The following is a 13,487-nucleotide window of genomic DNA, read 5'->3' as shown; positions in this document are numbered from 1 at the left end:
AATAAGTTCCTGGTGTGCTGGGCCCAGGGGTAACCCGTGAAACGAAGTCCAGGTCCGGTCCAGAATCCGAAGGTTCCACTAGGAATCAGTCCGACAGGGCCAAGGCAGGACACGAGGCAGGAAACCAGGCAAGGACAGGCGCAGGATCCGGCATACAGCAATGTTGCTCCCGCAACCTGCGGCAGGGTCCAACAGCCTTTTATCTCTGTTGTTGTAGCGGCCGGTCCTGATCCCCCGGCGACTCACCTCCCTGTTTCGCCCAAAGGCGAGCACTCCTCCTGTGAGTTCTCAGGTCTCTCCTTGTCTCAGACCTTAGTCTCTGCAGCTCGGGAGACGTCGTTGGGTTACTAGACCCAGAGGCCGCCTCAGTCTCCCCTGACCCAACCAGTAGTGGAGCAGCTGTAAGTGATGGCCCAGCTGGAGGCAACGAGGTAATCCCCACATCTGGAGCCAGGGCCCTGACTCAGCCCAGCTGGTGTTTGTTGCAGGGGAACCTGTGCAGACTGGGACTCTTCAGGATCAGGCCTCAGACTTGGTTCAGATGATGCCTGAGGCAAAGGATCCGGTACAGACTGAGAGCCCTCTGGTTCCGAGTCCAAGCCTGAGTCCCAGGCCATCACACCTGGTTCGAATGTTACCTCTTCCATAAACTCACCTGATAGCCTTAGGCAAAGCAGAGAGGAAGACATGGGTTCGGCTCTTGAGATCCCCTCTGTAGAATCCAAAGAACGCCTCTTTGCGAGCCGGTTATATCTGAGGTGCCTTTAAGGACAAGGGAAGTTGTGCTCGCCCAACAATTATTACTTTTTATTAATTCCACGAAACGTATTGGAATGTTGCTAAAGCTATTGTCAATGGCGCACATTTCTATTGTTTAATACTGTACGCAGTGCAAATTACCCGCCAGTACATTAGAAATGGCTCCCTGGATTGTTATAAATTTCCATGTAGCTAAATATTGATATTCTGCTTGGATTTTATTGATATGCACTCTCCTGGGCTGCCATATTGTTCCACTTTTTATGAATATGAAAAATCAAAGGCGCTTTATTATTTTAAATAGACCCCAGTTCAATTGTATTGTTGTTTTATGTCCAAAATCAGCTGCACTAATCAGCGAGGAAGGGCTGGATTTATACTCTCGCCCAGCCATTCTCAGGATCCTGTGAAGGTAGCCTAGTGCAGCGCAGCTGAGAACCTGCGGCAGGGACAGTGGTTTATCTTAGTGATGGCGGAGCAGAGGCAGATGCCTTATGCTGAGTCAGACTGTTGGTCCATTGGGCTTAGTACTGTCTACACAGACTGGCAGAGTCTCTCCAGGGTTCCCGGCAGGGAGTCTCTCCCAGCCATTGAGAACTGAACCTGGGATCCTCTGGGTGCAAGGCAAATTCTCTGCCACTGAGCTACAGGCGCAGAGAGGGGTCCTTGCGAGTTTGCATGGCCTTGGTAATGCTGCCTCCCTTCAAAATCACTGTGAATCCCCCTCCCGGTTCTCTTCCCTCCCCCCAAATAACACTTGTGAGTGAGTTATGCAGGCCGATAACTTTCCAGCCAAGTGACTTGTCCTTCCTATATGGGGGCTGTGAATTGTTAGCAGAAAATGAGCCGTCACTTAGAGTCTGGCGGAAAATGTGTGGCTGTTGGCAGATGTTAGGAAGCTGAACCTGGCATGGGTTGTGAGATGGGAAGAATCCTTGTGTCGCTGTGGGGTTGTAGTTGGTTTTTTTACAGCTGTGCGTGTGAAATCTGGGTGTGGCTGCAGAGGCCGCCTCTTGCACAGTCCATTCGAAAGCTATTAGAAGACTTGGTTTTGTCTTCGTTAATCTTGCCGTTCCCTCGCCTCCTCCCGCAATCAATCTGCGGCGAAAATTCATTGGAAAACGATAAGGGTTGCAACAGCGAAACATCATATAGAATTAAAAAACATTGGGCTTTCAATTGCTACCTCCCCCCCCCCTTTTTTTCAGCCTGTCTAAATGTGACAAATCGTGTCTTCTTGTCTCAGGGGGGAAAAATAACTGAAAATTTGGGAGGAACTACGCTAAGTTCTAAGCAGGACAGTGACTCTGTTCCCAACGGAGGCTGACTTTGATGGCGCCAGAGAGCGCTTCGCACTTGTTCGCGTCCCCCTTCCCTTCTTCCTGCAGCCTTTGGGGGGATTGCTGCTCCCAGGAGGCTCAGCTCTCCACCTTGTGCTCCGCTGATGTCTGTTCCCACGGGTCTTGCGAGCGCCGTGGGGCACTTCTCTTTGGCGGTATCCTGCTGCATGAAAGCGGGTTGGGGGAGGAGTGCGTTGGGGCAGGACGGCTAGAAAAGGAAGGTGTCTGTTGATGAGTCGCAAAACACCCCAATCTTCTTTCTCTCTCCTCTCCTCAAGCAATGCTTCTGTCACTTCTCACTCCCTGCCATATTCCACCCTTGTCTTGCGGGGGGGCGGGGGCGGCGATGTGCGCATGAGATGCATTAGGAGATGCTTGCCAACACTTCTGGGAGTTAGGAACAGGCCCATGAAGGAGAAGCGGACCCCTTTCCCATTCTCCAGATGAAACATCAATCTCCCCCTCCTCCCACCCCACTGAATCTGTAAGAAGGAACTCTGCTTCGTTCCTCTGTTTTCATCTGTGGCAAAAGGTGGCCCAGCTGCTGCTGCTGCAGACTTGAAACCTAAAACATGAGGCTCCAATGGTCCAAAAACAAAGGCCAAACTGTACATAGCTTTAGTTCTGTGCTGAAGAGCAGAATGGTTGTTCTTTTTAACAGAAAGTCCGCAATGCCCCTCCTCAAATCCAAACTGGGAGCCTCGTGAGTGGGGGTGTAGGGGGGCTTTAACACTTTGCCCCCTGCTGCAGGCTCAATCCCTATTTGTACACCCCCCCCGGAACCTATGCTTTATATTGCTAAAAAAACCCCGGGTTTCATTCATTTATTTTGGCAGGTGTGGGGTGTCCAATATGAATCAGCCCTGCAGAGAGAGGATGATCCCTATACCCCACCCCCCAGGCTAAGTTCCTAATCCAGATCAGCAGCCCCCTCCCCTCTCATAAACTCCGCCCCCTGCACTTAGGGGTGGAGCTCTATGACTAACATCACATGCATTTTGGCAATGAGGATTTCCAAATAATGAATTAAGCAGCTATATAGGTACAACTGAACTACTAATTAACCAAAAACACAGGCTGTTCGACCCTAATTAAAACAATCCATAAGTATGCAATGGTGCAGTTGTAAGGAACAGAGCGTCGTAACAGTGCATCTGTCAATAGGCACGGGTAGAGCTCATTTTGAAAACCACCATCCAAAACACACATATTTGCTCCAAACGTTTCTTGCAATCATGCATGTTGCTTCACCGATCATATACTCGAGAAGGCAGCTGGATTCATAAATCTTCCATTATCGTTGTGCTGGAACCAATTCTCGCATGCATCATAGGAGACTTTCCAACCTCAAGCGTGCTTTTGAAAAGTTACTAAAACTCCAGACTAGAGTCATGAGAAAGGAGTTGTAAGAAAGCTCTGTCAGATTTTTCCATTGAATTTGAAGGTGCTGGGGATTTCTCAGCATGGCTTGTTTTATGTCCTGAAGCAGCAATAACAGCATACGACCTGGCCAATGTATTATAAACCTCCCTTCGCCTTTCTCTTCCTTGCCATCCCTGTACTCTTTGCCCACAGCTGGTGTTTTCTCTGAAGGTGGACTGTCAGAATATGATTTTTGGAGTCTGGCATGGTGCCTGGGATTCACCACTCCTCCCTCTGACCATCCCTCCAATTTCCAGAGAGGCTGCCATGTTAGCTTGCCTCTGTAACTATTTTGTGTTTATGTACAGCAGTCATAGAATCATAGAATCCTAGAGTTGGAAGAGCCCACAAGGGCCATCGAGTCCAACCCCCTGCCAAGCAGGAAACACCATCAGAGCACTCCTGACATATGGTTGTCAAGCCTCTGCTTAAAGACCTCCAAAGAAGGAGACTCCACCACACTCCTTGGCAGCAAATTCCACTGTCAAACAGCTCTTACTGTCAGGAAGTTCTTCCTAATGTTTAGGTGGAATCTTCTTTCTTGTAGTTTGGAGCCATTGCTCCGTGTCCGCTTCTCTGGAGCAGCAGAAAACAACCTTTCTCCCTCCTCTATGTGACATCCTTTTATATATTTGAACATGGCTATCATATCACCCCTTAACCTCCTCTTCTCCAGGCTAAACATGCCCAGCTCCCTTAGCCGTTCCTCATAAGGCATCGTTTCCAGGCCTTTGACCATTTTGGTTGCCCTCCTCTGGACACGTTCCAGTTTGTCAGTGTCCTTCTTGAACTGTGGTGCCCAGTCATCCCTGTTCTTGTTGCATTTTCCCTGCATAATTTTTATTGTTTTTTAAATCATAACAAACAAAAAATAAAACAATTTACAATTTACAATTTACATCTTGTTGTCACAGATTTCTTTCTATAAGACTTCCTTCAGCTTCCCCTCAAATCATCCATACCCTTATTTAACAAATTCACACAAATCCTGGCTTATATTGACATTATTTTCTCTTTCCTTCTTTTTCTCTTTAGACAATATTCCAACCTTTTCACAGAGCTTTTTTAAACCCAACTAGCGTTATCTGACCTTCACTTATATTTTCCAGATATTCCACAAATTTTCCCCAATCCTCAATGAACCTTTGGTCTTTTAAATATCTAATTTCCCCCGTCAATCTGTCCATCTCCGCGTATTCTAGTAGTTTTGCTCTCCATTCCTCAAGCGTCGGTATGTTCTGTTGTTTCCAATTTTGAGCCAATAGGACCCTTGCGGCCGTTGTTGCGTATTGAAAAAAATTACTGTCATTGTTCTTTATATCACTTCCTGCTAGGCCTAACAGAAAAGCCTCCGGCTTTTTCCCAAAGTTGTATCTTAATATACTCTTCATTTCATTATATACACTTTCCCAAAAACCTTTGACCTTTCTGCAGTCCCACCACATGTGGAAGAAGGATCCCTCTTTTTCCCTGCATTTCCAGCATTTATTGCAAGTTTTATATATTTTTGCTAATTTTGCAGGTATTATATACCAACGGTAAAACATCTTCATGAGGTTCTCTTGTTGCATGTTCTTTCCCACTGACCTCACTCTTCTCTATGCCCCCTCAGAAGCCACTAGGGTTTTTATCCAGTGTAGGGTTAAATAACTTGCTCCTTCAGTGCAAAGATTCATGCTTGTAGAACCTCATGCTCTCTAAATCTGTGGTTTTCCCTGACCCTCCAGAGCAGATTTAGAGAGGGAAATATATATTGTTGGGGGGGGGGGAGGAAAGGGGGAAATTCCATTGCACAAGTGTAAATCCTTGCATCAACAGAACAAGTGCCTTTGAACACCCCTCTATGTATGCATGTGTGGATGCCTGATGATCGTCTTCCAAAGCAACTACTCTATTCCGAACTTAAAAATGGAAAGCGTAATGCTGGTGGTCAACAAAAGAGGTTTAAAGACTGTCTCAAGGCAAATCTAAAAAAATGTAGTATAAACACCAACAATTGAGAAACACTGGCCTACGAGTGCTCCAATTGGAAAACAGCCTTTATCAAAGATGTCATGGACTTTGAAGACACTCGTACTCAGGACGCAAGGGAGAAATGTGCCAAGAGGAAGGCACGCTTGGCAAACCCTCACCAGGATCAACTCCCACCCGGGAACCAATGTCCCCACTGTGGAAGGACGTGTGGGTCCAGAATTGGCCTCCACAGTCACTTACAGACTCATTGTTAAAACCATGTTTATGGAAGACAATCTTACTCGGCTACGAGTGTTCTCCAAAGAAGAAGAAGAAGATGTATGTTTATGTCTGCCAGTTTAAGATTGCAATTCACGCATATGCGGCCGACAGAAAGCTTCTACCATCTTCCCTTTTATCATTTATACACCCCCCCCCAAACTGGAAGGCAAAATCGAAACCCTGCGGCTTCTCCCTGACAATGCAAATTAAGAATCTGCCTGCAGATTTCCTTTGATTGCAGAATTTGGTTTTCTAGCTACAGAATATTGAGAGGCTTTGTAGCGCAAAGTTCAAGACTCCTGCAATCTGCCCAGTGTGTCCATTGTCAAAGAGCGGGCGAAGGCTGGCAGGCGATTCCCTCCCCTTCTGGTACTTTGCTAATTTCCACAAGTAGCTAATAAGTACAGCTGGCTAACTGCTTTTTAACTGAACTTCCGGAGCCACTGACATTGACAAAAGGTTGTGCTCCCCCAGCCAGGCTTCCATTAAGTGTGGAGATGGAGGGAAGGGCAGGAGGGAGAGAGGGACCAAAGCTGGGAGAAGGGAACCTCAACCCAAGCAGGCAGGCATTGGAGCTGAAATCACGAACACCCGTCGCCCATGGAGACCAATTAAGGAGTGCAGCAGCTGTTTTTGGAAGCAGTTTTGGAGGCTTACATGCCGAGCACATGCTGGAGGAGCTCCCTGAGCATGAAATGTTTGGAAATCTGTTCCACTTTGCCTCGTGCGCAGCCACTGTGTCCCAAACAACTGTATTGCAAGATGGATTGTATGTGTGCAAGCGATAAGGGCCAAAGAGGCTCTTGCATCCTTTGTTGCTGAGTCCTGTTCCGCCGCACAACAACTCTCATCTTGGCCTCCGTTAAATGTGACGGTGGCTGGCCTTATCACCAAACAGCTAAGTTTGTGCATTTTTGAAAGATCCTGCTCACTCTGTGCTGCGATATTTGTGCTCCTGAGTCTCTGGCTGGTCTGTTGAGTTTCTGCCTTGGCCCTTCGTTCTTCCATGCTGCTTGCAATGGTTGCTGAGGTCCTGGCCAAATTTGCTGCATTTCCTTCTGCTGTGCACACATGTATGCTTTCAATGTTTCAATATTTTAATGTTGTATTTTAATCTTGTTTTTAAGTTGTATTCATTCAACTTGTTTTTATTATTGCTTGTTATATGGCTGGGGAGGGCGGGGTATAAGTAAAAATTATTATTATTATTATTATTATTATTATTATTATTATTATTATCATCATGCAAAGAGCCAAAGGAAAAAGCGGTTACTACACATAAACAAAATAGGGGGGTTTTGGTGGGCCACAGGTGGATGACATATACACAAGATGAAGAACCAGCTCTGATCCCTTCAAATTCAGATGCAATGAAATATGAATAGGGAAATCTTAAATACTCTAGTATTAGGGAACCATACTGGCTTCAGGGGCCAGAAACTTCCTAATCCGAGTTTGGGGAATGGTGGTGACACTTCTGTGAGAATGGGCTAGAAAGAGCCAGTGTGGTTCAGAGGTCAAAGTGCTGGATTAGGCGCTTTGGGAAACCAGGGTTCAAATCCCCACTCAGCCATGAAGCTCACTGGGTGTGACCTTGAGCCACTCCCTGCCTCTCATGACCAAGGTGGAATTTAGCCATACATAAAAAACTTTGTGAAAATGTTACAGATAGGTAGCCGTGTTGGTCTGCCATAGTCAAAACAAAAACAAAAACAAAAAATTCCTTCCAGTAGCACCTTAAAGACCAACTAAGTTAGTTCTTGGTATGAGCTTTCGTGTGCATGCACACTTCTTCAGATAGTGTGCATGCACATGAAAGCTCATACCAAGAACTAACTTAGTTGGTCTTTAAGGTGCTACTGGAAGGAATTTTTTTATTTTGTGAAAATGCTTTTTTAAAAAAAGTTTTGAAAAAAAATATATATGTTGAATTTGCCATAGCTCACCATCGCCATCTAGTGTCAGATTTGTATAATGCACTTTACAACACATGTACAATGTTTTCTTTGCAACTATATAGCAGGGTCTTGAGATAGGCCCATTAATTCCAGTAGGTATGCTTTGAGTAAAACATAGCTGACTGCCACCCAGAAAAGAAAAATCAGCTTACGCAGGAGAATTTTCTGATGCCCTGCAGAGTGAGCCAATTTAGCATGTTCATTTTACTGGTGTTTAGCAGACAAAATGGCCAACTGTGAAACTGTTAAGCTTGCCTAATACTGTATTTGCAGCTGGCACCCTAGTCTTGTTAATAATGAGCTTGTGAGATTCATTCGTTCATTCATTTTATTTGTACAGTGGTACCTCGGGTTAAGGGATGAGGGTGGCGCTGTGGGTTAAACCACAGAGCCTAGGACTTGCCGATCAGAAGGTCGGCGGTTCGAATCCTCATGACAGGGTGAGCTCCCGTTGCTCGGTCCCTGCTCCTGCCAACCTAGCAGTGCCGCAACCCCAGAGTCGGCCAAAACTGGACCTAATGGTCAGGGTTCCTTTTTACCTTGGGTTAAGTACTTAATTCGTTCTGAAGGTCCGTTCTTAACCTGAAACTGTTGTTAACCTGAAGCACCATTTTAGCTAATGGGGCCTCCTGCTGCTGCTGCGCCGCCGGAGCACGATTTCTGTTCTCATCCTGAAGCAAAGTTCTTAACCTGAAGCACTCTTTCTGGGTTAGCAGAGTCTGTAACCTGAAGCGTATGTAACCTGAAGCGTATGTAACCCGAGGTACCACTGTATGCTGCTTTCCCACAAGTCATGCTCAAAGTGTCTTCCAACAAACAGGGATGCATTTCCAAACAATTTCATAACAACATAGCAGATGGGAAAGGTTCTAAATAATAATAATAATAATTATTTTTGCCCCACACGAAGAGGAGTCTTACTATTGCAGGAGAGCCAGCAGCCAGTGGTAGACGCTGAATGCCTTTATTGGCTGTATGTATAATGCATCTTATTTAGGATAAAACAGAATGTGGTAAGAGAAACAATCTCTCAAAGGACCTGTTGATGGCATTCTACCATTGTACTGTGGAGAGCGTACTAACTTATGGTCTGTGCGTGTGGTTTGGGAGCTGCACGGCCAGGGAAAAAACAATGCTATCCAGGGTTGTAAAGACTGCAGAGAGAATAATTGGGTGCCCTCTTCCCACCTTGGATCAAATCTATGCTGCCAGGTGCCATAAGAAAGCGGCAGAGATAGCACATGATAGTACGCACCCCGGAAATGATCTCTTTCAGCTTCTGCCTTCTGGAAGAAGGTATAGGGTTATAAAGGCCAGGACTAGCCGCCTGAAAAACAGTTTCTACGCTAATGCAATTCTGGTTCTAAACGCAGCATAGTATAGTGTATTTTAGTGTAGTATAGTGTATTTTAAAATGAGGTTTTAGAGTTTTTAGGGTTTTTTGAATGTTTTATGTAGTTTTGTGGTAGTTTTATGTAGTTTTGTGGTAGTTTTATGTAGTTTTATGTAGTTTTCAATTTCATTGTTCCGCAAGGGACAATGACAATAAAGATACCGTATATCGTATAGAATATGGTTTGCATATGAACACCCATCTTGTTTCTCTTTCTCTCTCTCTTAAAAGCGAGTAGCACATGGTGGGAGAGAAGCTTAGAAAAATTTGAGGAGCTAAGGGTGCCCCCCCAAGTCAGATTTATGATAAATCAGCGTAAAGTGAAATTAGGGTTAGAAGGCACCCGTTTGTCTGAACCTTGGAAGGTGACAGTAGGATGTGAAGAAGAGGAGGAGTAAGAATTGTCTAAGAACCAGCGGTGAAAAAAGCAGTGGTCCTCCTCAAGTAAGAGACCCAAACCAGATGTTTGGGTGCGATTTTGTCGAATTACAGAAGCGGAAACCCTTTCTGGTGGCCAGCTTTGTCGCTCTCCTCTCTATTAGGAAATTCTCTTTAAAAAAGAAAAGAAAAAAAAAGAAAGAAACACTCCTATGTTTCGTTTAATAACAAGCCGGAGTGTGAACCCTTTCCCAGGGACTACAGAAATACTCCTGTAGTGCTGTCAATAAAAAGATTACCTGACAGCCTAGAAGGGAAAATGAGAATTTATCAAATATTTGCCAAGCGCTTGTCGAGAATTGCTTGTCAAACTGGACGTCTGGATAAGGGAGTTTCTCTCCTGCCTCCCCGCCCGCCCCCCTCCTCCAGACATCATTTTGGTAATCCCAGGGAGAAGGTACAAGGGAAGCCGATCTGCTCGCCTGTCAATCGCAGTTTAGAAAATTAGATGTTTTCCAGGTAACAGGAAGCACAAAGCCGCTGTAAGTTTCAGCGCTGGAAAAAGCAACACTCTTTTTGGTTGGACGGGAGTGTTGGGAGAGAGAGAGAGAGTGTGAGTGAGTTTGGGGGGGGGAGCGATGTGAGAGCGAGCGGATTGGACTTTGAAGATTTAAGAACAAAAAGCAAAGCGCTTCCGATGGTGGCGGAGAGGTTGGATTATTGACTTGTCGGATAGAACAATGCTACCTGTGAGACAGCAACTTTTCCCTCTCTCCCGCCTGTTTGGAGGGTGTCGGAGGCTGGGGACACAGGTTTGGTGACATCTTCCCACGTCATTTGACTTTCCCCTCCCGTACGTTTGCATCTCCACCTTTGACCTTTGATGGTTAAGAACGGATGCCCTTCAAACATATCTCGGCTGAAAATCTAGGGGCACTTTCATCTGAGGAATGTTGGAGGGTCTGTCTGCCCTCTTATGTTTTCAAGCTGTTCTTAGCTGTAAGCAGTCAGGGCGAAAAAAGGCGGGGTGGAAATAAATATACAGTGGTACCTTGGGTTACATACACTTCAAGTTACAGACGCTTCAGGTTACAGACTCCGCTAACCCAGAAATAGTACCTCGGGTTAAGAACTTTGCTTCAGGATGAGAACAGAAATCGTGCTCCGGCGGCGTGGCAGCCCCATTAGCTAAAGTGGTGCTTCAGGTTAAGAACAGTTTCAGGTTAAGAACGGACCTCCGGAACAAATTAAGTACTTAACCCAAGGGACAAGGGTGGCGCTGTGGGTTAAACCACAGAGCCTAGGGCTTGCCAATCAGAAGGTTGCGGTTCGAATCTCCGCAACGGGTGAGCTCCCGTTGCTCGGTCCCTGCTCCTGCCAACCTAGCAGTTCGAAAGCACGTCAAAATGCAAGTAGATAAATAGGTACTGCTCCGGTGGGAAGGTAAACGGCGTTTCCGTGCGCTGCTCTGGTTCGCCAGAAGTGGCTGAGTCACGCTGGACACATAACCCGGAAGCTGTACGCCGGCTCCCTGAGCGCCGCAACCCCAGAGTCGGCCACAACTGGACCTAATGGTCAGGGGTCCCTTTACCTTTACCACTGTATAGCAGAAATAACAATAATAAATGAGAATGAATTTAGATCACCCCTCTGCATCCAATTCACATCCCTTCCACGTTCTCCTGCTCTGCTGCCTTGTGCTGACTGCTGCCCCGACTCCTCAAATCCCCCCACTGGCCCCCTCCCTCTAAAGCTCCTGTGCCCCCCAGGCCCCCCTTTGCCCCACAAGAACCCCACTCACAACTCAGTTCTGGTACATGATGAACTTAGCGATGCTCTCCAGATAAAACTCATCTTCCGTGTCTCTCTCTCTCTCTCTCTCTCTCTCTCTCAGGGCTGGTAGCGCCCAGGGCCCCAGGAGCACCAACTCTCAAACTCCTAATGGAGCTGGGAAAAACCACCGCTGTCATGACAACCCAAAGCTTCCTAGAGTGTGTTTGTACTACGGCAGCCATGTGGGGAAACTCTGGGCGGGCATCTCAGTGCCAGCCACGGGCCTCTTTCATGCGTGTGTGTTATGGAAGCCGCACCAGGCCAGAGCTGGCTGAGACTCCTTTGTGATCACGCGTGTTCTTGCCCCTCTTTTGGGGGATGATGGGAGTTGTAGTCCAGAAGGTCTGGGAAAAGCGCCCTGTAAGTGGGGAAGGAGCATGAAGGTGCTCTCATGCCTCATTTCCCATGCCAGTGGCGCCCCAGGAGCTGCTTCTGCAGACCCCGTCCGCTGACTGGGAGAAATTGGGTCAGCCTGGAATCAAGGCAGAAGCTGTGATGGCTTTAGATATTCCAGGACCGTCCCTGCAAAATTGGGACACTGGGTAACAGAATGTAAGAAGAGCCCTGCTGCTGCTGCTGGAGGATCGGGTCAAAGACCATCTTAGTCCAGCATCCTGTTTTCACAGTAACCAGTCGGGAGCCCATAGGACCTGAGCAGTGTTCAGAATTAGCTAGGCGCCAGGTGCCTTTTGTGACTCACTCTTGCGTCAGCACCAAGTACACCTCTGAAGGTTGCAGCACATGGATTCTGGCCTCAGGTGTTGAATGTGGCACAGGAGCAGGTTTATGTGGGGCAGGAAGGTGTATCTCAGACAACTCTGCTTCCTTTTGTGAGTGCTTTTCCACTGATATCTCTGAGTGGTCCCGAGTTTTTGTGTTGACTTCTTCCCAACTCTCTCTTCCTGCATTACTCTCAAGATCTCGCCCAGCTCTGACACGCCCATCTTTGCATACCAACAAAGCCCTGATAGTTTTAAGTCTTTCATTTGTCCTGCACCAGGGTTTTTGCCGGGATGTTGATTGCCAGGAGACAAGAAAGAATAAATGTTTGCAGGGCAGGACCAGGCGGTTGGCAGAGCAAGGGGCAGTGTTGTGGGCAGCCTGCAGGAGGAAGGGGACGGGGACAAGGTGGCTTCGACAAAGCTCTGAAACAAATTCATATCATACCTGATCAGACCTGGCAGCAGCTCATATCCCTTCCCTGTTGCAGAGGGTGCAAAGGATTTGAAAGATCATTGCTCTGGCTTGCAGCAGCAGCAGCAGTGTCCTGTGGCTCCATTGTGTGGCCAGTTGCCTTCTCGCCTGGCAAGCTCTTGGGGAGCAGACAGCCTTGGGGTGGTTGGAGGGCTGATGTTGGAGGGCTCCCAGTCTCCTGTCCCAAAGGATCTGAGCCACCTGGGCTCAGCAGCTGGCAACCTTCCCTTCCCTCTGGAGAGGCCTTCAGGCTATTCCTCCTCAAGGCTTCTGGGTGGGTTTTGAGCACTGCAAGATGTCCGGGGCAGAGTCAGTGCAATTTCCATTTGTCGTCAGTTTCATGCTTTTCCTCTCTTGTCTGCTGAGATCTCTTTTTATATATATTTGCGGTGGGCTGATTATAGTTGCAAGCAGTTATGGGCAACTGTAAGTAATAAAACTTTATACAATCGCATTGTCTAAGCTGAATTATTGTACTCGAAAATGCATTTCCTAACAGTTGCTGGCACCTTTCGCTGCCACAGCGCACAGAGTCTGGTATGTTACTTCTTCAACAAAGGCTAAATTTAGTTAGGTGTAAATCAGCTCTTCCATGTTATGGGACTGGCTTACGGGAGTTTGTCCTCTTGGGAAATCGTAACATGGGAAACTGCCTGCAGATGACTTTGCTTTTATGATTTCTGGCTTGTGTGCAGGAATCTTGGGGCACTGTGTGTCTTAGGGTGTGTGTGTGAGAGAGAGAGAGAAAGAGAGAGAGGGAAAAAAGAGAGAGAGAGAATGAATATAAGTACTCTCACTCATACCATTTTGGGCTTCCTTTTCAGTTTAGTCTTTGCAGCGTAGTGGGAAGGAGTGGGGGGGGGGGACGACCCCCACCTTCCATAATCTATAGCAACTGTCACCCAGCAAACTACTCCCATTTCATACAGATAGGTTAGGTGTCAGCCCGCGATCGATGGCTCTCGAACAATAATT

The 13,487-nt window shown here is 47.0% G+C and overlaps 2 protein-coding genes across 2 annotated transcripts in view; both read left to right on the top strand.

Annotated features, from left to right (window-relative positions):
• NAPRT (nicotinate phosphoribosyltransferase) overlaps positions 1-13,372 on the top strand; it is a 221,860-nt gene extending 208,488 nt beyond the window's left edge. Inside the window, exon 14 of the mRNA XM_081874540.1 lies at positions 13,356-13,372. The gene's annotated coding sequence lies outside the window, so the exon portion shown is untranslated. The remainder of the gene's footprint in view (positions 1-13,355) is intronic.
• The window catches only part of ZC3H3 (zinc finger CCCH-type containing 3), a 264,865-nt gene that overhangs the window by 42,042 nt on the left and 209,336 nt on the right, over positions 1-13,487 (top strand). The window lies entirely within an intron of this gene.

The sequence above is a fragment of the Podarcis erhardii genome (genome assembly GCF_964252035.2).
Source record: "Podarcis erhardii genome assembly, chromosome: 8".
NCBI lineage: Eukaryota > Metazoa > Chordata > Lepidosauria > Squamata > Lacertidae > Podarcis > Podarcis erhardii.
This window is presented reverse-complemented; position numbering and strand designations above follow the sequence as displayed.